The sequence below is a fragment of the Urocitellus parryii genome, chromosome 5 (assembly GCF_045843805.1).
Source record: "Urocitellus parryii isolate mUroPar1 chromosome 5, mUroPar1.hap1, whole genome shotgun sequence".
Lineage (NCBI taxonomy): Eukaryota > Metazoa > Chordata > Mammalia > Rodentia > Sciuridae > Urocitellus > Urocitellus parryii.
Window position 1 is genome coordinate 110,645,901 of NC_135535.1, and position 25,161 is coordinate 110,671,061.

Genomic DNA, 25,161 nt, shown 5'->3' on the forward strand with positions numbered 1-25,161 from the left:
TTCTTTAATTGCCCTAAGAAAAGAGCACAAAGACTGGGGGGGGTGGGCGGGGGTAGGGAGAAAGAGAGAGACAGACACACGTACATAGACACATGCAAATATATATTAGTATAATCATCAATGTATATTAATGCAGTTTCCTGCAATTATTATTTAAGTAAGTTAAAACTGTGAACAAACTAGTAGGAAAACTGATAAATACTCAATGATTCCTAGGTAGTCATTTAAAAGTCTAATTTTGATGATTATGTAGCTTGAGGTAGAATATTAAATAAAACAAACAGAATGCAAAATCCTACCTACATTATGACTACAACAATGTAAAAATTATGTTTGCCAGTAAACACAGACCCATGGCATTTTGGAAAATGGAAAGTTGATTTGTCGCAATGACAGTTGTGAGGTCTTTTCCCCCTTATTTTTTTTTTGATTTGTGTTCTTATTATACAGCATTATTCACACAATTGCACTCTGTTAAAATGAGGGGCCACTGGTGACCCTGAAATAAACTCACACAATCCAAGAGCAGGCAGCGATGATGGCTTGGTGGGAGCTGCTTCCTCACTGAGGGCCTTGTGTGACCGGGTCAGGTACAAGGTAGAAGTGTCACCAGCCAATCTGCAGACATGGGAGTTTGCAGAGCATTCAAAGATGGTACCCCCTGCACCCCACCCACCCCTAGGGAAGAAAGCTCAGCGTTTCCCGACGAGCACCGACATCACGTGGTCCTGGTTCCCCACCCATCAATGTATGGGACCCTCTGCAGCTCTGTCATTTACACCGTTGGTCCCAGAGTGCTGGTCTTTTTTAGGTGGACACAGTACCTTTATCTTATTTATTTTTATGTAGTGCTGAGGATCAAACCCAGTGCCTCACAAATGCTAGGCGAGCACTCTACCACTGAGCCAGGACTCCAGATCTTTTGATACAGTCAGTATGAGGAGGAAAGACCGCTGAGAATGATAGGGTCACCTTGTGACACAATAATGTCATAACCTGCCCCCTGGGAGCCCCCAAGACTGTCTTTTACTCATTCATTTTAATACACATTTCATCATGGACATTGCTGGGGCCTTAGAAACTGGAGGGAGAGGCTCCAAAGGATAGAAGGACCATCCCTGGACCTTCCAAATCCCAGTCCACCATGGCTTCAGGCCAGCCCCTTGGTGGAGCCCGGGTGTTGGGGTCATGTGGACACCCAGAAGACCTGACCCCACAGTGGCCTCCTGGGTGACTGGACACTGGGGGCTGTGAAGTGGCAGCTGCTTTAATGTAAACTGTGACTGAGAGCTGGCGCCTGGGAAGACAGAGAAACTTTCCTACTACCTCCAGTTTCCAATATGATCAGACTCCCCAGGGAGAGATTTCCTGCTATGAACTCCCCAGGGGATGAGAGCTAGAGAAGGAAAACACCTCCACAGAGAGCTGTCTGAGCCAAGCGGCCAAATCACACCCCAAATCCAGCAAGCCTCCTATTTGCAGGGAAATGTACTTAGACTTGATGGCTAGGCTTTTTCATTTTCAATTCCAAAGACTGGTTTAGCTTAAGCAAAAAGAAAAAGGAAGGAAGGAGGAAAGCAAGGAGAGAGAAATTTCATTCATTGCTGCCCTACTGTGTTACATACATGGATTTGCGGAAGAGTCCCCAGGAAAGGAAGGCACCCGCCCAACAAGTAAGGGTGGCAAGAAGGCAACCAAGCCAATCAGGTCAGGAAACCATAAGGACATGTGCAGCCCTGGGGCCACCCAACTGGTGGCACCTGCCATGAGGGGAGGTGGTAAGGAAGGGCTAGAGGGGCCAAGAGGGACCAAATGGGAAGGCCGGTGGCAGGCAGGAGGCCCATCCTCCTGTAAGCAATCTCCACCCCAGGGTTATTTCCAGGCACTTTTTCCTGTGAGAAAAGAATGGCAGGAATGCAGCCCAGTCATTACCCAAATCCACCCTAGGATGGGCTCCATGCCCGATTACATACAGTGGGGGGAGCCCTCCGGAGCCTGGAATCAGAAAATCCACTTAATAAATTCACACTGGCAGCCAGAAACTAGTGACATAGGTAATGCAATAGGAGGGCCTCCGTCAAAACCAAATACTCGCAGGCAGGCACACACGTGCACACACACAACACACACATACGCACACGTGTAACCGTACACACACTCCCATGTTCCATAAGCGTGTGACAGAATGCTACAAACCACATGGAGAGGTGGCCAGAAACACTCCTGGATTTTTATAGCTCTTCGGGGACCTGATCTCCAGGAAGTGCTAGCAATTGCAATCCAATTGTGTCCCTGGCTAGAGAAGCCGGCTGGAGACTGGAGACTGTGCACAGGGAGGAAGAACTTCATTGGGAAAAAATGTTGACAGAGTTTAATGTCAAGCGGAAGGACAAAGGCTTGGATGGAGGAGCCTTACTGAGAAATCAGGCATTCTGAGTGCTCCAGCAATTTGCATGGAGCCGTGCAGGGAGTATTGAGTTAAAAGGCACAGGAGGGGGCTGGATCCCCAAGGCCAGGACAGCCTGGGGTAAGGAAGGGGCAGCACGCAGCCTTTCTCCTGCAGTGCCTGGAACTTGGCACAGCCCATAAGTGGGAATTGGCTAAGGTAACCCCCAGCTAGAAGGAGGGCTCTGAAAGACTGAGACATCCCCAAAACACACTCTTCTCCAAAAAAAAATAAAAATAAAATGGTGGAGAAGGAAAATCAGTGCTGACTGAGCACCTAGCATGGGCCAAGCACAGGACGGCTGTAATTTTAAGAACCAGCAGCAACACAGGTATATTAACCTCATGTGGTAGACAAGACACCTGAGAATCAGGGAGTCCCCCAACCTTGGTTACACCTCCAGAGTCCAGATACCCCATGCTCCATTTGAGGTTTGTCATCAGTTTTTCCAAAGTGTATCCTCCTCATTCCAGTCCCCCTCAAAACAACACAGCGACCAACAACAAATACTAGCTCACCAAGGGCTCAAGTCAAGTTGCTTCATCTCTCCGGGCATCAGCTGCCCCTTGTGTAAGGATCAGGGGATGCTTGAGGTACTTACTGAGGTCCCTTTCTGGGGTAAGTAAGCCCCTACCCAACTCAGAGGGACTGAGATGACCGGGGAGTCTGAGACATTCTCTGAACCCCAGATAAACATAAGAGCCCCAGTGAGCCTCTCCAACACCCCACTTTTTGTGCTACATTCTAATAGTAGAATTCCAACAGTACATTCTAACACCTAATAGTAGGTGTTCTTCTCTGTCTCCTTCAGCCTGTACCCCTCTGTCCAGAGCCATGTCTAGCACACCACATTCATTAAACAGCTGGTTGACTGCGTGAATGACCGCTGAATCCATGAATGAGTGGACAAAAGCTCCTCACAGGAAGGCGTGCTTCCAAAAAAGTACCTTCTGAAGATCTGTTCACTGGGAGACTTCCCACAAGTGGGAGAGCTGGACCTTCCCAGCCCAACTCTGCATTAAAATCACCAGCAAAACTTTTCAAAATGCAGATTTCTGCCCCCATTCCCAGATTTTAAGACTCAGAAGATCTGGGATGGGGGCCCAGGAGTCTGAATTATTAAAAAAGCTTCCCAGATGTCTCCAACTCAGAGCCAGGTCTGGAATCACTGATGTCTATTACTTGGCTAACACTCCCTCAGTCCTGCAGTGGGACTGGATGAAGCTAAGAAACAAAAACAAAATAAGTGATTCTCTCCTATGGTCTTTTATATAAAGGGCTCAAGTAACTTCTTAGGCTGTGACACCCACCCACCGCTACCTATTGGAATGAGACAGATGGCAATGTTCCTCTTCTTCTGAGAGCAGGCAAACTGAGACCTGGCCAGCAAAGAGGTCCCTCTTTTCATCTCACCCTTGAGCTCTTGAAGAGGGCAATTCATTAAAACCTTCAAGGACTCCAGTGGGTTTCAGTAGAAAAGAAAGAAAAGGCTAGGTACGCATTTGGCTAGATGATGCCAACACCAGGGTTGGCATCTCTCCACCCCAGGGAGGCTGGAGCAGAACACACAGGTCCTTTGCAGCTCACACACCCAAGTCTGACCCCCACTGAGATGTCAAGCCAGCAGGCCAGAAGGAACAGAGACTCTTCCTCTCCAGCCTTGCCCATCGCCACATCCTGGAGATAGGCGAGGGGCTGCTCATTTATTCATTCATGGAAATTACAGCAACGCTGAGCCGAGCCAAGTCCAGGAGTAGAGTCAGCTGGTGATGAAGGGAGAGTTTAACCATTCCTATTCTTTTCAATCAAAAGTAACTCTCCAACACAGACACATGCTCAGAGGCTGAAGCCGAGCCCCCCAGACCCCACAACTTCCCCAAGAGCCAGGGGGAAGACATCACCCTGAGCCCCCTCCCTCAGCCACCGGAGACAGCTCCTTCGAAGGCAGGAGCTAAAGTTACCCCAGCCAGACACACCCGAGGCCCCTCTTCTCCTCATCCCCCTCCTTCCACCCAGTGTTGGATGAGATTGATGGAGCCGGGACAGCTGCAGCAGTGGGGAGGGGGTTGGAGGTGGACAACAGCTGGACAGAGGGAGGGCCCTTCCCCCACTCGGGCAGAGTCCCAGCCAGAGCTGGAGCGTAAGGAGAGAGACACAGTCTCCTCCACACACGACTCTTTAAGGATGGAATGTAAGCACTCAGCTCCACTTTGACCTTGTTCCTCTGTCCCTCCTGGTCCTCCACAGGCAGGCAGGTGTCTCTGGATTCCACAAATAGCAGGGCCACTCACTCACCAGTATGGAAGGCACCGCAGCAGCAGCCCCCATTCTGTACCCATCCACACCACAGCCCCCACCCACATGGGAATTCAGGCCTCACCACTGCCAGCCACCCCCATGCCTTGGAGGAAGAAGGCCAGGATCCTGACCCCTCCACCCAAGAATGTGGGAAGCAGTACAACACCCCAACAGTGCAGGTGCTACTGAACATCCATGGGTATGGCTTTGTCGCAAATCAAGCTGTGACTCATGACAGATTGGGGACCAAATCCTGGTTCTACTAAAAAGCTGTATGGCTTTGATTTCCAGTTTCTTGGTCTGCAAAATTTGCTTTACAGGACAGGTTTTAGAAGTATAGGGACAATATCCTGGTCCATGACAGACATCCACCACATGCCGGACCTCAGTTTCCTCATTTGCAAAATGACTGGCTGGACTAGAGGGCCTCACAGGTTCCTCCCCTCTAAAATCCACTCTGCCTCTGAGCCAGTAACGCTGGGACGTGTGCCCTTCATTTCTTCTCTCTGAAGGGAATTGCTGCTCAAAATGCCTTCCTGGTTCTGCAGCGCCTCCCAGATAAATGAGGCCCTCACACTTTACCCCTCCTCCTCGGCCACGCAGACCCTGCACTCCACCCCCAAGCGTGCCTAGATGTGCCTCTCAAGGGCAGCCGTGACCTGCCTCCCCACATACACGTACAACAATGAATACAGCTCAGCAATTCCTCACTAAGAACAAATCAGTCACATCACACCTCACGCCAAAAGTGGCCCCCTGGAGTGTGGCGACACTGCCGGTAAAAACTATGGTCCAGAAGGGTACTGTCCAACATGGCAGCCACTATCAGTAGGTGACCATTTACACTTAAGTTTGTATTAATCAAAGATAAACAAAATTTAAAAACTCCTCAGGTGCACTAGCCACCCTTCAAATGCTCGGTAGCCACGTGTGGCTAATGATGACCACACGGTAGGGTGCAGAACAGAGAGCAGTGGGTGTCAAGGCACTGAGCCAACAGATGCTCTCTGTAGGGACAGATCAGGCCCTAGGGGCCCACAATGAACCCAAAGGGGACAGAGAGGAAAGGAGTGGTCACCACCCTGAAAGAGGAAGACACCACCAGGATTCAGGTTCCTGTAGGCTCACCAACCACACCCTTCCATGGGGGTCTCCCTGGCCCCGACACCCAGCAGGATGTACCAGGCAGCTGTCACATCACACTTCATTTTTGGGATGCATGGGACGCCTGTCATTCTCTCCAGCCCTTGGCAGACTCCTGGCCCTTTCTAGCTCAAGGTCTGCACCTTATCCCGGGACAGGGAGCCCTGCTACCCGGCTGCCGCCCCGAAACACCCCCATGCCCCACCTGAGTCTCAGGCTACAATAGGACCTTCAGAGGGCCAGGCCTCCCCTGCTTCCAGCCCAGATGGAAATACCTAGCCACAAACTCAGGCAGAAGGGAAGGAAGAAGCAAAAGGGAGAGAAAACTGGGTTTAATGAAGCACCTACTACATTCAAGGTTCACTTACATTTTCCTATTTGATGTCCAAAAAATGCCACAAGGTAGATGTGGTTAAACCCACTGTCCAGACAAGACTAAGCTCAAGACAGGTGACTTGTGTAAATCAGTATCACATTCTGATGCAAATTCAGAAACACTTGGCTCTGACATTTACACCCCTCAGAGGCCACAGTGTCCTCTGATAAGATATGAAGGAAGACCAGGCATGGTCACTGGAGACCCCTGGGACCCTCCAAAAACCCAGAAGTAGGAGGATCAAGACCGAGGGCATTTTGCATTTCTGGTGAAGAAAGTCCATGGGACACAGCAGGTAAAGAACAAGGAGGGAGGAAAAACAAAACAGAAGAGAGAACCAAAAAGTAAGATCAAGGAAGAGCACAGAGACATCTGAACTTAATTACTTCAGGTGTAATTAATTCTTTGTGCAATTGTTTGTCTAATGCCTGTCTTCCTTAGGCACCATGAAAGCAAAGATGCTGTCTTGTTCACAGTGGTGTTCCTAACACAGTAGGTGCTCAATAAATTTCTGTAAGGAAAGATGAAGGGTGGAAGACAGATGATAGACAGAATGCAAAACACAACATCAAGGAACTAGGGGGAAAGAAAAGTCCCCTTTTCTACTTTTTCAGAGACCACCATATACACAGGGTTTTCCTGACCTCAGCTCCCTGAAGGCCTTCTTGGGGAGAAGTCCAGAAAAAGCAGTCCTCCTCCTATTGGCCCCAGCACCTTGCCCAGCACCCTGGGGCCCTGTCTGCCCCCTTGGACATCAGTTGCAACTCCTAATCATCACAAGCTGTAAATGTAGGCTGGGTCTGGGCAACAGAGAACTGGAAGTTTTTCTGGTGGCAATCTTCCCACTTTTACAGATGATGAGACTGAGTCCAAGAAGAGAGTGGGCTTGGTTGGGCATGCACAGCATCAAAGTGGAGAAAAGTTTCTCATGCCTGTGTCTAAAGGAGCTTAATACCGAAAGACCACCGCCAAGCCCGAGTGCCCCATGGCCTGCTCTCAAGGCCGGCCAGAGCCTGCAGCCCATCTGTCTCTTCCGCCTGCCAAGAGGCCTTCCCTCCCCTGTGCCCATGTTAATGAAGCCCACTGCAGGTGATCTCAGAACATTGCACCAGGGGGAGGTTCTGCTGGCTGTGGCACTAGGCCTTTAATTTCCTATTTCCCAGCCTGACACCCTAATGGTCTGGGCCCTTTCTGCTCTGAGCCCCAGGTGGTCATACATCACCTTGGCTGATGCCAGCCATGCCTTCCCCCAGCCATCTGGACAGAGAAATGAGGAAAGAGCAGGACAGGATGATTCTGGCGGAGAGCATTGCTGGGACACTACGGACACCTGGTCCCTGCCCTGCCCGCCCTCGCTGTGCATGTGCTACTAGGAATCAGGGCCGTGAGCATGTAGCTCTCTCTTTTTCAAGGTCTCAGTATCCCCCTACACAGCTGAGAATCCTCCGCCCCAAAGGCAGTGCGGGTTGTGTTGAGACAAGTGTTCCTTTGCCACCAGGTAAAAAAGAAGGAGAAAATCCATAACCATCCCAGTGAAGCGCCTTCCTATAGGACAGGGCCTCTCACCAATCAAGTTGGTGCATTAACACTGTTGACATAAAAAGGCCATTTCCTGAGTGAGAGCACTGCAAATGAACAGGGCAGAGCAAGGGCACCTGGACTGGCCCATAGAAGCCACCACAGCAGAGCCAAGAGCCAGGCTTAGAGAGGGCTGATTGCAAGAGCCTAAAGGTGACTGCAAGACACTGAGGGCCCCAAGCACAGGGCAAGTGTGGCCTACTGAGGACCTCACTGAACCAGCAGTGAGCCAACATGCCTTCCACCAAAGGACACCTGGGCTGCCACACAAAGTCACGCTGTGGAGGGAGTCCGGGAGCACCTGAGGAATGAATGTGATATGGGATAATAAGGAGGACCCAGCATCACAGCTACGGAACAGCCTCAGTCTAATCATGAAGAGACACCAGACAAACCCAAAGTGAGGCACCATCTGAAAAGTAACTGACAGTAACCTTCAATACTGTCAAGGTCAGGAAAGACAAGGAAAAACCAAGAACTGACATGCTACAGGGGCCTAAGGAAACATGACGTCTAAATGCAGTGCAGGATCCTGGTACAGAAAGAACATTAGGCAGAAAAGAAGTGAATCCAAATAAAGGTTGTAACTTAGTTAATAATAATATACTGATGTTATTCTTGGTTTCCACAATGTAATACTATGTATACCTAGTAAGTTACCAACAACCAAACAAAGCAAGAGAACATGTATGCATGTGTATATAAGTGTACACACAAGTGTAGACATTGCTACCAGGGCACAGAATGAGCATACACATGCATACAGCCTGCACATATAGACATGCTACCAGGGCACAGATGTGTTCACATGTGCATGCTGCCCACATGGATATGTACCAGGACACAGAATGCATGAACACCTGTGTATGCCACACACACAGACATGCTTCCAGGGCCACATGTGCAGCCATGTAAGTTTGTAAGAGAGCATGGTGGGTGGGGTGGGGGTGGGGGAGGCAAAAAGAGGGAGGAAAAATGCCCTTTTGCTGTTTAGGCAGCATGCTGAGCTGCGGATCTGATTTTCACAAAAGGATTACTAGATTACATTCTTTACCACAGGCAGCTGTCCCTGTCAAATAAATAATCACCGCCTTGCATTTCTATATCACCTTTCATCCCCAGCCCTTTCCCCACATCTAGGACCAGCCTGGGAATGGCTTCAGCCCCTCTCAGAAAAGGGTGGAAGGAGAAGCAGGGGAGGGGGCAGCCCGCACAAAGGACACCAGCCTGAACCCACGAGGCTTCAAGAGAGGGAGGCTGGGGGCCAGCCAGAGAAAAGCTCCTCAGTGCCAAGAGGGAAGCCCCCGGTAGGAGCCCTCTGGATGAATAAAGCTGTGGTCATGGAGCAGGGCAGGCAGCAGGCTCCAGGGTGGGCCTCACTGAGCAGCAGCAGGGCGGAGCGATAATCGGTCCTCAGGTGTGAGTGTGTGAAGCTGGCAAGGGCCTTAGGGGCTCAGTGCCTTTGTCTCCTGGTCGGTACAAATGTGCCTATCACACAGGAGGCCTAGGAGCATCCACCCGCACCAAATCTTGCTATTCACCTGCTGGCCAGGTGAGAAAGAGGCAGATGGAGAAAGTGGGCTTTGGGACCTGGTGGAAAATGTAGACACCTATTGGTTCCAAGGACAGAAATTCCAAGTTCTCCCAAGTGGCTGACTGTCACAGGTCTCCTATTGAGCAGCACAGGAAGGGGCCCTTGTATTTAAACCTCAGGTGGCTGTGATGCTATTGCTGCCCAGAGGAAAGGCAAGGGCAGCCAAGAGAGCAGGGTGGGTGTGGGCTGGGGTGGAGCTAAGGATGGGCAGCCCCACCCCAGAGGGAAGCCTCTGGGCCACAGGGCCAATGTTGCCCCAGCAATAAGATATCTGGACCCCACTTCTGGGGTACTAACAGTCTAGTTGGAGAGACAACTGCACACTGAAACATCAGGTCTCAACAGGAAGGCGGGGCAATCATCATCACAAGCCCAGGGTGAATGAGGACCAGGTCAAACGCCACAGGTACTACTGTGAGGGAGGACTCCTGCCGGCCCTGGAAAGATGTGTGGGACTCAGTGGCAGGGACAGGAGGAAGGGAGGCAGGCACCGAGATGAGGAGCATCATCACAGCAAGCCGCAGAGGCAGGCAGACATCCATCACAGCCGTGTTGAGGAACAAGGGGAATGGGCTGGAAGAGCCATCTGAAGCCACCCTGAGAAGGGCCGGGCTGCAGTCTGTGAGTCAGGACACCTGTGTGCCTACAGCTCGGGCACAACTGCACTTAGTCGAGAGGGCTGGGGAAGCCGGGAGGGGAAGGCTTTGGCATCCAGAAGCAAGTTTTAAGTGGACGGGGTGAGAGTTCTTTTTGAACTTCCTCATGACACAGGATATTTGACAGCTGATAGAGACTGGACCCTTCAGTCACCTTGGGTGATACAAAACTCAGACCTCCCCTTTGGCCAGGACCCCTAAAGCCCTTGATCCTCATCAAGCGAATCCCATGGCTCCCCTCTGGCCTCTTGCACAGGAACCCAAAGTCCCCTTTGGGCTCCACTGTGAACCCACCAGTGGACACAGTCATTCCCCACAGCTTCTTTTTGGCATCCCCCACTAAACCCTGAAACTCCATTGGTCCTTCCTCCAAACGCATCCAAATTTCCCTCAAATCTTCCAAATAAAACCCCAAATTTCTCTTTGACCTCCAAATTTCCAATGGTCCTTTCCCAGGAAGTCAGTATGTCCTTTTGCTTTCACCCACAGGACCTCAGAGCTGCTTCGTGCATTTGCCCCCCATAAACCTTGCCCCCGGGTCTCCAACACCTAACCCCCAAACACCCCTATGTCCTCCCACCACAAACTCCTGGCCACGCTTTAACTTCCGATAGCAAACTACAGATCTTCCTCCTTCAAATTCCCCCAACAAAGCCTAAACTCTCCTGGAGCCTTCAACATCCAACATCCCATGCCAATCTAAAATCCCTCCCGCTCTCCATTTGAAAGCCTCAGTTTCCTTTCAGGGACCTTTCTTCACGCTGGGAATGCCAAGGGCAGTACTTGCCAGCCCATCTGAGGCAGATGTCAGGCTTTTTATTTCCCATTTTTCCTGGCCCTGCAGTGTAGGACAGCGATGTTTTACACCACACCTGACTCTTCTTGAGATCTTTAACAACACCCACATTGACCTGTACTCTGTCAATAAGTTTCAGGGGGAAAAAAAAAAACAACAACAGAATTTCCTTGGTTCCAGCAATCAAATTCTAAGACTCCCAGAAGCTGTCCTAGGCAACACCCAACGACCTCAAATGCCATGACATGTCAACTGCCAGGACCACTTCTAAATGCTCACTCTCCATTTTTGGACTCACCTTGCTGCAGATCAAGCCTGGTCCACACCACCCCTGGAGTACCTCTAGCCTCGATAACCCCACTCCAGGCCATCCTGGTGGCTGCTCTGAGATGCCCGCCATGTAAGGCTTTCCCAGGAACATGGGTGACCAAGAGCTACAGTGCTGCAAACAAATTCTACAGCAAGCGACCAGCCAGAGGACCCTATGGTCACTGCATGGGATGATGTGGGTGGGATGATGTGGGTGCTACAGCCCGAGCCCTCGGTGGGTCAGCTGCAGGGACTGGAGACTCACCAGCAGTGAAGGGAGCAAAAAACCTGAGGGGCTGCATGGGGCTGAAGGAATCCCAGGCTGATTACCAGGTCAAGGGCCATACCAAGGAAGGGCAGGAGGTGGGTCAAGCTAGACAACCCCACCATCTCTAAGCTATCCCACCCTAAGAGCCAGGTCCCTGGGAGCAAAGTCCCTCCTGCTGCACAGTAAGGGGACATAGGCACAGTAAGGCTGGCCTCTGAGGAGGTGAGGAAAGGAGGGGAGGGAGGAGGTGTGAACAGAAAAGGAGAAAATCTAATTAAAGCTGGTTCCTGCTCAGCCACCTGCTAAAAACCACAGCTCACCCAAGACTTGGGCGGAAGGATCACTAAAAACACTGCCAAAGATTCCTCTCCTCAGCCTCAGACAGACGAAGGCAGAGAACAGCAAGCAGGGCCTTCCCTAGATCCACACCCCACCCCCAAAGAAAAAGGCCCCAGAAGCTGAAACCTGAGCGGATGCCAAGGGGCAGCAGGAGGCAATTTGCAGCAAGGAAAACTGAGCCCTCCGGCCAGATGTGGGCCCTGGGCAGGGGGCCGGCCAGTGCTAAGCAGCACGCTGTGTAGACTGAGGTACCCCCTCCTCGGGCCCTCTACACCCTGGAGCCCTAGGCTCTGAGCTGGGGAGCAGAGAGCCGATTCCTGGCTCCCCAGAGGAGAGTGGAGGAGGACCTACCCAGCCTGCAGGGCAGGTGGCTCTAGACCAGGAAAGGGCATGGTGAGAGGGATGGAGAGAAAGTGAAGCAAAGGAAGAAGGAGGAAGAGGAAGGAAAAGAAGAAACAGGGGAGGGGAAGGCACAAGAAGAGGTCTGCTTGGCTAGAGCAGGCAGGAGGGGCAGAGCAGGGTGCTGGGGCCTCTTCCACCTGACACATTGGCCCAGCTGAGCTCCTTCCTCTAACATTTGTGAGCCAGCAGGAGACAAAGGGCACTCTCCTTCTCGGCATGGCCTGCCCCTCAAAGCTTCCAGCCCTCCAGGCACGCTCTCCCGCCTGCTCGGCACTGAGGGGCTTCCTCACTCCTAACAGGTAGGCCGGCTTCCCAGCCTCCTGCCAGACCCAGCCCCAGCAGAGGGCCAGACGCTTGGGCAGGGGACAGATGGGTAATCACACCATGAGGCCAGAGGTCAGAGTCCTCCAAACCAGAGTAAAAGCCACTAGGCACTGCCACCTACCATCCATCCACAGATGACAGATGCAGCACCAGGCTGCTGAGAGGAGAGGTGAGGCCCAAGGAGGGGAAGGACCAGCCTCAAGGTCACAAAGCCAGTGAGTGGGACAGCCAGACTCAGATACCTGACTGCCAGCTCTGTGCTCTCCTGCCCCATACCACCTTCTTCAGAGTCCGGGGCCTGTAGGCCCTGGCCAAGGAAACCACACTGCTCCATCTCTTGAGAATCAAGGAGGCTGAGAAAGATGAGGGAAGGAAGTTGAGCCCCCTAAAGAGCCAAATGCAGAAATCCGTGTGACAAGAGGTGGAATTATTTCCCTTGAAAAAAGAAATTAATAAAAAGCCCTCCCTTACCAGACCCCAGGGGTATTTGGCTATAAGCTGATGTAATAGAGAGGAGAGGCCAAGGGGAGAGGAGCCCCCGCCCCCACCCCCAGCAAGCCTACTGCCAGAGCACGACGGGGAAGCTGCAGCTGGAGCTGGGGGCGGGGTGGAGAAGACAGGCCAGGCAGGATGTTGGAGCCTGGGATGGAGTGGAGCCTGCTGTCTGGCTGGAAAGCAGAAGCCTTTGAACCAGTAACCAGGGCTTAGCGCTACCTTAGGGCCCAAACACAGGCCTGGCATGGTTGTGGGGTGCCCAGAGCAGAGCATGTGAGAGGCATCAATGTCTACAATTAAACTTGGAGGATGTGAAGCCAGGTGGGAGGCGGAAAGCAGCGGGCAGGGTCCTGGGATAGTCGGGAGGTCAGGACAAGGACTTGAGCTCCAGAGGCAGATAGCTGGGGTCTTCCAGTGAGAGGGGAATGAAGACCTGGGATGACCCAGGGAGCAGGACCCAGGGACAAGTAGGCAAGGCCAGGGCCCAGCTTCCCATGGACTCCTCCCCCAACTGACCGAGATCTGATGAAGCTGCCATGCCCACACAGGGCCCTGAGTCTGCAGCCCAGATAGAGTGGAGGTGGGGCAGAGGAGCAGGCCCCCAAGAAGGCCCGTCTTGGAGAGGGAAAAAGGATGAAGGAGAGCCCAGAACTATGCCCACTACCAATAAGTAGCCTTGGAAGCTACAGGACCTTGCAGAAACAGGCAAATAAGACACAGGCCCTAACCACAGCAGCCTTCCTGAAGGAAGAGGGCAAGGGAGTGCCAGCCAAAGCCTGCCTGACTCAGATAAGCCCAATACAAGCTCAAGAGGCCAACTCGGTGCCCACCACGCCAGCCCTCCTATGCTCAATGCCTTCATGGTGCAACTGGCCAGTGGAAGGAGATTGATGGACCTGGTAGCTCCACAGAGCAGTGTGGGCCGCTTCTCTAGTCCCACACCAGGAGTAAGTCCCAGCTGACCTTCCCCCACCCCAGTCTCCAGCTTGTGGTACACAATGGTGAGGTGCTCAGAAACGGGGGCAGCAGCAGGTTGACACCTCTTCATTCCAGTCACCATGTTTATCATCCTGTCTTTGAAATGCTGGACACATCCTTAACTCTCTGAGCCTCAAGTTCCTCATCGGTAAAGGGGAGATACTCCAGTACCTGACACAGGGCTGCTGGGATGACTCAGTAAGACCCCCAAAGTTGAGGAAGAACTGAGTGAGCAGGAATGACATACAAGGGCTTGAGAATGACCCTGATGAGAGGCACGTGACTCATCACCGGCCTCTGGTGCCCACCTGTCTGGATTCAAGGCCCTGCTCATCCAGGACCAGCTGTGCACAACAGGATAAGACACTACACCTGGAAGCTGTTGGGAGGCTTAGAGTCCGGAGTCGGTGTCACGCAGTGCTCTGTAAGAGTTTGCTATCATTAGGTATCATTTTTGATGAGGAGCATGTCCTTGTCACAGACTGCTGTCCCTTCATCACCATGCCCATCAATATCACCACAGGCCACCAAGCTGGGGGCACCTGGGGGAATAATCCCACTTTCCTCAGAGACACTGGGTCTCAGCTTCTGGTCCCTTTGCCACATGGGAAACCCAGCCAAGGCCTGGTGATAAACACTTGCCTGACAGAGGGAGCTGTTAAAAAGAGTCTAGGCCACATGGAAGGGTCCTGAAGGGCCACCTTGCAGCCTGGCACAGTATACTGGGGCCACTTCCCAAGAGTACTGAAGGAGATTCAGATTCAGCTCTCAGAGGGCTGGCCCGGCTTCACCCCAGCTCCTACCCATGCTGGACCCAGTGAGAGTGGAATTGGAGTCCCTGGGCCAGCCAAGTGACGGATGATCCACCCAGAGCAAGGGCTTGACTGGACGAAAACCCAATATTCCAAAGAAACTGGTAGGTTGCCTGCTGCCATCTAGTGGCAGGCACACATAAGAGCAGGCAACAAGCTGAAGACGGTCAGCAAGGTCTCTGGACCACGGGCTGCGCACAACCAGGCAGAACCTTGAGTATCAGGAGGATAAAATGGTGCAAAAGGTAACAAAAACCAAAGGCCTATGGGCTACCCTCCCAGGGATCTGGGGAGCACAGTTCACATTGCGGTGGTGCAATGGTCTGCAGCCTCCGGTTGCCCTGCTTGACCTCATGCTGCTCCTTCCTCCCTTCTCGACATGGACGGTTTGCCTGGGCAAACACTGCTGCCTCTCCACACTGCACCACCCTCCCTCACTTTCCACCCTGGGCCGTCATCACTTGATTTTATGTCCATCTTTTCCACCAGACCAGCTCTTAGTTTGTGGTCACATAAACGAGCTGAGCGGCTGGCTCCACAGGCCACACCAAGCAGGGCCTCAGAGCCTCAAATGCTTCCCACCTCCTGTTCTGGAAGCTGCAGGGCCCTAAACAGTCATTTACCATGCCACTGTCCTTGGGCCTCCCTCAGTCCTTCCAGAAGGCCCATCTGTCGGCCGGCTCACCTGTGGGCCTTGGGAACCAGGTGACCTTCCATCACAACAAGGCAACTCGGAGCAGAAGCAAGCAGGTCTCACAGAAACGAGGCTGGTTTTCCTGTCCAATTGGCAGGATAGGCGGAAACAGGAGACCCGGGGTCCAGCCTTGGCTGGCCCCAGCTGGCCATGTCACATGCAAGGCAAGTTTTTTCCCTCTTCAAACCTAAAAATGTCCATGTTTGTACATGAAGGATCATCACTTAATTCAAACTAAAGTGTCCATGACTGATGACAGCTAACGGTACAGTTGTTCCCATAATACACTCGTCTTGAGAGGGTACAAAGTCTCAACTCAGCACTCATTCATTCAATAATAAAAACTGCACTGAGCGGCTGGGGTTGTGGCTCAGTGGCAGAGCACTTGACTATGTGAGGCACTGGGTTAGATCCTAGCACCACATAAAACAAACAAATGAATTAATTAAAGGTATTGTGTCCATCTGCAATTTAAAATATTTTGAAAAAGAAAAACACTGAGCACACATGCTGGGGGCGGGGGGAGACTGCTATTTTTAGCAATGTGACTTGTTTAGCTGTTTCTAGTCACAGCCTGCAGAGGGAGGCCAACGAGAAAGGCCAAGGGCCTGTGACCTGCCCAGAGGCTGAGGCCCAGCAAGATCAGGGCGGCCATCCCTCACATTACGCCTTCTAGGTGCTGTTCCAAGGATCCGCCCCTCCTGACAGACCCAGGAGCTGAGCCTACCTGCAACTGAGGAAACCAAAACCCAGGCAGGTTCCAGCCCTGAACTTGCCAGGAGTTACAACGCCAGTGTCACGTAGGTGTTGCCCCTGGGCAGCCTCTGGCTCTTACCCTTGTGCCATGGTGTGTGATCGCCATTGCCATTCCCTCTCCTCCCTTCACCCATCTAACTTCATGGCACCTGATCCGTGGACACCTCCACCCACCCCACTTGAGGTTCCTGAGCCGCCCCTTACTCAAGACTGTACGCCACAGTTAATCAGCCACCCGAGTGGGAAAAGCCAATGCTGTCCACTTATGCAGCGTCATTTTAGGGCAACCTGAACTCATTTTGTTTGAGATGATCCATCGGATGGTATCATTTATTTTGGAGTTTTGGCAATGAGAAAAGTAAAAATTTTAAAAAGAATAATTGGAAAGAAAAGGTCTGGAAGTTCTGGAAGGACCCAGAATCCACACTAAATTCTACCTGTAATCTCCCCTGGGAAGGACACTAGGGGGTGGGAGATGGGTGGGAATAGGGACTCCTACCTTTTACTCTAGTTCTTTCATGTCATTTGATTTTCTTACAGCAAATACGTTTTCATACAATAGTTGGGTCACTGTTTAAAATAAACCCAGCATTCACACAGACATCCGAACCCTGCCCCTGTAGGAAGGTGCCTGTGGGCTAGGTCTCCAGGACAGAGGCCTGGAGGAGAGGAGGCCTTGGCTTTCTGCAGGGTGGGTGGGGCTCGGTACGGAGGCAGATGGTAAAGTGGTTTCTGGAACACAGGGACGAACTCTCAGCCCCCCAAAATACCTCTTCCATCTGCTCAGTCATGCCTGGAATTCCTTCACTGAGGGACCGGCTTTGATTCCAGTCAGAAATAGGTCTGAAACCATAAACCCACCCGAGAGACACAGAACGATGGCTTCTAGTCACCCTTGGAGGGAACAGGGTGCTGGGAAGCAGGTTCCTATCAGGCCTCCACAGGATCCTGCAGAAGGGCGGGGGGTTCAGGCCCCCAAGATGAGGAAGAGGGTTCGTGCCAGCCTGCAGGGAGGCACCTTGTCACCTGAACAGCGTGGAAGGAGACGGCACAGACCAGGCAGGGAAGGCAAGGCTGAGGGCCACAGCCGCGCGGGGGGAGAATCTGAGTGTGAAGAGCTCCCACAGAGGTGGGCACGGAGGCGCCTGCCAGACTGGATGGGGAAAAGCAGCTTTCTAGAACCAGGGAAGGGGAGGCCCCACACCAGGCTGGACCCAGCCTCGCTGGAGGCCTGCCCAGCAATCTGGGCATTTTAAACAGAATCTAGACAAATGGAGCCCCGTTTTGAGAAATTTGAATAGAGTGGTGGAAAAAGTTTAGAACAGGGCCAAGAGAATGTGGAATGTCAAAGCTGAAGGAGGAGGCTCAGCGCCATCAGCCATCAGGAAATGCAAGTCAAGCCCTAATGAGATGCCACTTCACACCTAGGACAGCCAGGTGTGTGTGAGTGTGTGTGTGAGTGTGTGTGTGTGTGTGTGTGTGTTTCATGGGAAATAACAAGTGTTGGCAAGGAGGTGGAGAAACTGGAACCTGCACACATTGCTGGTGGAAATGAAAAATGGCCCTGCTGCTGGAGAGAAGTCTGGCTCTTCCTCAACATGTAAAACATAGAATTACCAGACCATCCAGCAATCCACTCCTAGCTATATACCCAACAGAACAGAAAACAGGTGTCCAAACAAGAACCTTGTATTGGAGTGTTCACAACAGCTCTATTCATAATAGTCAAAGTCCATCAACAGATAAATAGATAAAATGTTGAACATATACGTGATGGAATATTACTTGGCCATAAAAAGGAAGTACTGTTCCATGCTACAACATGGATGAATAGAAGATATATCCTAAATGAAATAAGCCAAATACAAAAGGTCACATATGGTATGATTGTATGTATGAAGCATCCAGAGAAAGCAAATTCACATACTGACAGCAAATTAGTGGATGTCAGTGGTTGGGGTGGGGGGCTTCGGGATGATAACTAAGGGGCACAGTTTCTATTGGGGAATATTGTGGAGCTAAGTAGTGGTGATGGTTTTACAACACAGTGAATCACTTAATGCCTCTAGACTGAACATTTAAAATGGTTACAATGGTACATTTTATGTATATGTATTGTTATCACAATAAAAAGTCTTTAAAAATGAAGAGGACTTCAGGAGAGGCATGACACCTGGTCAGGCCATCCACTGGGTCAGAGGCCAGGGCTTGTTCTGGAGCTTGTTCTAGAGCCTCCCAGAAGGCAAACTCAAGAACATGGTCACACCATGGCCGACTTCCTCACGCGTGGCCACATGCAGGCACTGCCCCCGAGGGTTTAGAGCATCCAGCATTTTCTCTGAACATCACAACAAACTCATGTGTGGGTGCAAGTAGCACTTTCATTTTCAGGTGGAAAACCTGAGGCTTAGCTCAGGGAGGTAAGGAGCCCACAGTATCTGGTCAGTGGAGAGGCTGAGATTCAAATCTGTGCACCGAGCTGTAGCTCCCAGCTATGGCTATCCTCAAACCAGACACTGGGGTGGGGGGTCGGAGAGACGGAGCTCACCAGGTCCAGTTCTCACAGGCTTGCAGGAGACCCTTGGCCACCTACTGGGTCTTGCAGTGCCTCAGTGTCCTCCTCTCTGAAAACTGGAATAACACCATCAACATTGAAGGCCTACTGAGGCGAAAGATGAGATGATGGGTGTGCCTAGCAGCTCCTGGCACATAAAAGGGGTTCCAGAAATATTCAGTTCCTCCCTCACCCCAAAGTGGAGCAGACTGCCTTAGCAGGTAGACAGGCATGGGGGTGGGGTCCCGCAGAGAGCTACTCAGAAAGGACAAGTCTCAGACAGGGATTGGCCCAGATGACCTTGAAGGTGTGACCCCCGAACTGTGATGTGCCTGTACTCTGAGACCCTTCCCCACGTCTGGGCTTCATAGAGGAGAACAGGAAGTGATTCAAGGGTACTGGGATCCTAAAGGCATCAAGGTTACCAGGAAAGAAAAAAAAGAAAAGGTGTAAAGGAATAGAAGGCTAGGAACAGCAGAAATAAAGTTTGCCAATAAAAATAGAAGGAGCGTCCATTTTTAGAGCGTTCTCAGTGTGCCAGACGCTCTGCTAAGCATTTTACATAGATTATCTCACTGAGTCCTCACATCTCTGGGGGGCAGGCTATTATTAACCCCATCTTCCCAATCAGGATGCTGAAGCTGCAAGAGGTTAAAAGGTCTGTTCAAGGTCACGCAGCTAGGAAGTGTCCACTCTGCCAGTCCTGAGTACCAGTCTCCAGAAATGCCGTCACCTGATTCAGTCACCAGACTTTCAGGGTGAGGCCCTGGCTCCCTCTGCCTGGCTCCTGCCCTCTGTGTTCCGTCACTGGAGGTCTCTGCAGAGCAGATAATCGGCCCCAAGCAACAGAATCCTTCCCCGGCCTCGCTGTGGCCAGGAAGCCGAAGCTAGAAGCTGATGCTAGGAAGAAAATGTGAGAGTCTCTGGTAAATATTTGGGAACTTTCTGTTAAACAGAGAAAAATAAATAGGGGAGCTTCTGTTTTCAGCAGCTCCACCAGTTTTAGGGAGAAACCACGGTCCGCTCATGCTGCTGCCCAACACTGTCAGGGCCTATGGGTGTGCTGCTGTGTGGGCAAGAGGGGCTCGGGTTTCCCATGCTGGTGGGGTATGGCCAGTCACTGGGCACATGGCTGGTGGCACTTGGAGCAGCCTGGGGATGTTCCAGAAGCAGCAAGGAAGTGGCTTTCTGGCATCCCCCTAGCACTACCCTGAAGGAACCACAGGGACGTCATGCTGCCTACAAACCCCCCCAACCCCGTTATCAAGTGCCTGCCACTGATCAGTAGCCCATGCAAGGCAGAGGCCACAGAAAAGCCATCCAAAGAGGGGCCAGTGTCAGGCTCAGGGCCCACATTCTGCCCAAGGGAGGAAGGAGGACACTGGTGGGCAGGGGGAAGGACTCCGCTCTGCCTGGTTCCACCATCCCCCCTCTGAGCCTTGGAACTCCAGTTCATGCAAGAGACCCTGTGATGTTATTCTCCAGCCACTTCCTAGGGAACGATGAGGATGCAAGAGGCAAACTCCAAAAGGATGCAGAGGTCTTACCCTTCTCTTAAGCTGGTATTTGAGGACCGTAATGTATCAGACACTATGGTAAACCTTACATAGAACATCGCATTTGCTTTTCATAACAGCCCGACCAGGGGTTAACCCCATCACCACCATTTCAAAAAAGGACAAATGCAGGGAGCCGTGGCGCACGCCTGTAATCCCAGCAGCTCAGGAGGCTGAGGCAGGAGGATTGAGAGTTCAAGGCCAGCCTCAGCAAAAGTGAGGCGCTAAGCAACTCAGTGAAACCCTGTCTCTAAATAAAATACAAAATAAGGCTGGGGATGTGGCTCAGTGGTTGAGTGCTTCTGAGTTCAATCCCCGGTAGCAAAAAAAAAAAAAAAAAAAGTGGACAAACTGTCAAAGAATTAAGTGACCATGCAATGGAATCAGGAAGCAGAGCCACATGGTCTGACCTCAGAATCCCTCACTTTTAACCAAGATCCTTGACCACTTCCTAAAGCAGACCCTCAGGATCTGGGAAAGAATCATTAAACAGGGCTGGGGTTGTGGCTCAACAGTAGAGTACTAGCCTAGCACCTGCAAGGCCCTGGGTTCCATCCTCAGCACCATATAAAAAAATGAATAAATAAAATAAAGGTATTATGTCCAACGACAACTAAAAAATGAATTTTAAAAAAGAGTCATTAAACATAATTGTTAGCCTCAGAACATTTTCAACCTGATAAGGGAAATGGACAAATGGCCCCAATGCACAGGAATCTACCTGTGAGCTTACAGGTGTTGTGATGGGCATCCATCATTTTTATCACAGTCAGGCACTGAAGAGATGCTGGGAAGGAGAAGAGTGGGACTTTAATTCTAAAATACGAGGGTGCACAACAGCCAAAAGGTAGACACACCCGATGACCAAGGATGGATGGATGGACAGATAGAGGGACAGATGGGTGAACAAACTGGTATACACACACAATGGATTATTATTTAGCAATAAAAATAAAATTCTGACACTTGCTACAACATCAGTGATCCTTGAAGATACTATGCTGAGTGAAATAAGCCAGATACATTGTATGCTTCCACTTCCATGAGGTACCTAGAACAGTCGAACACAGAGACAGAAGTTAGGAAAAATGGTTACAAGGAGTTGAAGGAAGTGGGAGATGAAAGTGATTGTGAATGCTACTCAGTATCGGTTTAGGAAGATGAACTGCTCTGGAGATGAATGGCAGAGACAGCTGAACAATGATGTGAAGGCATTTAATTCCACAGGCCAGTGCACTTAACATGGTACATTTTGTGTTATGTGTATTCCACAACAATAAAAAACAATTTTAAAAGACAAATAATATGCTGGTAGTGATGGTGAAGATCTGCTGGACTTGAACATTTTTTGTCTTTGCCTCATCCAATGATGGACAGAGCGCAGAGTGGTAACCCGGGCAACCTTGGAGTGGGTGGCGTCTGGCTCATCAGAAAGCCAGGAAGGTATTTCCTGAGAGAACGTGGGTACTCAATCTTGTGCTATGGCCTCCGTCAAGATACCTGGGAAACAGGCCCTCTGGGCTTTGAAAGATTATTCCCTACTGAGTTTCAACAGAAACCAGGTGAGAACCAGAAGGAAGGCTGAGGAATCCAACTGGCTGAACTAGAGGAGAGAGGGTGTTCAGGGCACCTGAAATAATGACCACAGAACCATATTCCTGGCTCAGAGGGAACTGGAGGGACCCCTCCTCCAACAATCTTATAAGTATTTTTAGATCAGTAGGATAGCTACTGGTCCCTTAGTATGGACGCACAGCTAAAGAACTAGCTCATCTGATCCCTACAACACACTATAGGTTTCATTTTGGCACCCTACCCATTTTATACAGCAGTGGGGCTCCAGGAAGTCAGGAGGCAGGCTCACAAGTCACCATCCTCATCACCCAGGATCTGAAACTCTCTAATCCAAAACCTAATTTCTTTATTGTTTTTTTAATATCTTTTTAGTTGTAGAGGGACATAATACCTTTATTTATTTTTTTTTTTATTGGGGTGCTGAGTGTTGAACCCAGTGCCTCATACATGATAGGCAAGTGCTCTACCACTGAGCCACAACCCAGCCCAAAACCTATTTTCTTTTTTTATTTGTTCCTTTTAGTTATACATTATAGTAGAATGGATTTTGACATATCATGCATACATGGAGTACAACTTCTCATTCTTGTGGTTGTATATGATGTGGAGTTTCATTGGTTGTGTATTCATACACGAGCATAGGAAAGTTATGTCTGATTCACTCTACCGTCTTTCCCATTCCCCTCCCCCTTCCCTACCCCCATCCCCCACTCCAATCTGGTGAACCTCCACTCCTCCCCATCTTTTTTTGCCTCAGCATCTGCATATCAGAGAGAACATTCAGCCTTTAGTTTTTTGGAACTGGCTTATTTCACATAACACGATAATCTCTAGTTCCATCCATTTACTGGCAAGTGTTATAATTTCATCCTTATTTATGGCTGAGTAATATTGCATTGATGAATTGTCCATTCATCTATTGAAGGGCACCTAGGTTGGTTCCACAACTTAGTTATTGTGAATTGAGCTGCTATGAACATTGATGTGGCCATGTCATTATAGTATGCTGATTTTAAGTCCTTTGGGTATATGCCAAGGAGTGGGATAACTGGGTCAAATGGTGGTTCCAGTCCATGTTTTCTGAATCTCCATATTGCTTTCCAGAATGGCTGCACCAATCTGTAGTCCCACCAGCAATGTATGAATGTGCCTTTTCCCTCACATCCTCACCAACATTTATTGTTACTTGTACTCTTGATAATTATCATTCTGACTGGAATGAGATGGAATCTTAGTGTAGTTTTAATTTGCATTGCTTTAATTGCTAGGATGTTAACATTTTTTCATATATGTGTTGGCCCATAATATTTCTTCTTCTATTAGGAGTCTGTTTAGTTCCTTTACCTATTATTGATTGGGTTATTTGGTTTTTGTTTGTTTGTTTGTTTTGGTGTTAAGTTTTTTGAGTTCTTTTTATATCCTGGGGATTAATGCTCTATCTGAGGTGCAGGTGGCAAAGCTTTTCTCCCATTCTGTAGGCTCTCTCTTCCTGTTCTTGATTGTTTCCTTTGCTGTGAAGAAGCTTTTTAGTTTGATACCATCCTATTAATTGATTCTTAATTTTACTTCTTGCACTTCAAGAGTCTTGTTGAGGAATTCAGTTCCTAAACCAACACGATAGAGATTTGGGCCTACTTTTTCTTCTAGCAGGGTCTCTGGTATAATGCCTAAGTCTTTGATCCACTTTAAGTATTGTGCAGGGTAAGAGTTAGGGGTCTAATTTCATTTTATTACATATGAATTTCCAGTTTTCCCAGCACCATTTGTTAAAGCAACTATCTTTTCTATAATGTATGTTTATGGTACCTTTAACTAGTATGAGATAACTATATTAATGTGGGTTTGACTCTGTGTTTTCTATTCTGTACCATTGGTCTTCATGTCTGCCAAAATCTATTTTCTTAAACACTATAGATATGTTTGCCCTGATTTAAACATATCTATCTACTCTTTTATTTCTATTTTGTGAGACAGGGTCTTGCTATATTTCCCAGGCTGGCCCTGAACTCCTGAGTACAGGCAATCCTCCTTCCTCAGCCTCCCCAGTGGCTGGAACCACAGGGAAGCCCACCTGGCAGCTACCATTTTCTTTGTGCACCTGGATGTGGCTCAGCAGAAAAGCACTTGCCTAACATGTGCAAGGCCCTAGGTTCAATCCCCAGCACCGCAAAAAATAATTATTATGTATATGCCCCCATACATATATACACACATACTCGTATGTCTTCATATGTAAAACCCAGTGCCTCATACATGATAGGCAAGCGCTCTACCACTGAACCACAACCCCAGCCAAAACCTATTTTCTTTTTTTTTTTTATTTGTTCCTTTTAGTTAGTTAGTTAGTTAGTTATTTTTAATACAACACTCCAAGGAAGTGTCTGTTGTTTGGAGTGAATACTGTCATAAAGGCCAGTCAGTATTTATCCAAATAACACGAATTGCGCCCTAAGCACCAGAAGCTATGCCAAGTTCTGATCAATAATCCACAAAACACAGGCTGTTGTTCTGCAGCTAGGATCCCAGGTGTTCTCCAGGCTCACTTGAGGGTCGGCTTCAAGCTCACTGCCCCACAAGGCTGTGAAACAGCCAGTGTCCCACTTGCCCATCCTCCCTGGGAAGCCGGGCCAGCTTGGTACTACCCGACAGGCCACAGCACACAGTGTCACTTTACATGGAGCCATTTAAGGCAGGAGCAGAAAATGTTTCCATCTGACAAAGACCCTATGAACTATAGAGAGGGGAAAATCAATTGGGATCACATGAGTGGAAAGGAGCTTAAATTAGGGCTTTCTGTTAGAGTGAGAAACATGTCTCTTGTCACAGGGTTCGGGAAACACAGCCAATAAAAACAATACATATTTTTTAAAAATCGTCCTTTAGTTGTAAATTTACATCCAATTAAGGGAGAAAGCTGGAGGGGAAGAATGTGTTGGAGAAGGAAAGGAACCGAGAGGCCTCCCTGAACACATCTGTCACCTCTATGGAAGAAAGCTTCAGGCCCTCACTTCACAAGGCGGTGACGTGCCCGCCACGCACTGAACACCCTCGGGCCTCTGAGACTCCCAGGGCACTCCCCATTTCTCTGTTATTACTCACTCAAGAAATTTTAGGAATTATGTAAAAGAAAAATCACTAATAACCACTAACGCCATTAGCATTTCTGAGGCAGTTCCTCTTTCTTCTTCACTTTGTAAAAAAAAAAAAAAAAA

At 49.9% G+C, this 25,161-nt stretch overlaps 1 protein-coding gene across 6 annotated transcripts in view; it reads right to left on the reverse strand.

Moving 5' to 3' along the window:
- Positions 1-25,161, reverse strand: part of Tspan9 (tetraspanin 9) — a 198,105-nt gene that overhangs the window by 130,981 nt on the left and 41,963 nt on the right. For 2 of the 6 annotated variants that reach the window (XM_026407252.2, XM_077798755.1), the window contains one exon: positions 515-618. The exons of the other annotated variants lie outside the window; for them this stretch is intronic. The gene's annotated coding sequence lies outside the window, so the exon portion shown is untranslated. The remainder of the gene's footprint in view (positions 1-514; positions 619-25,161) is intronic. 6 annotated transcript variants of the gene reach the window in all.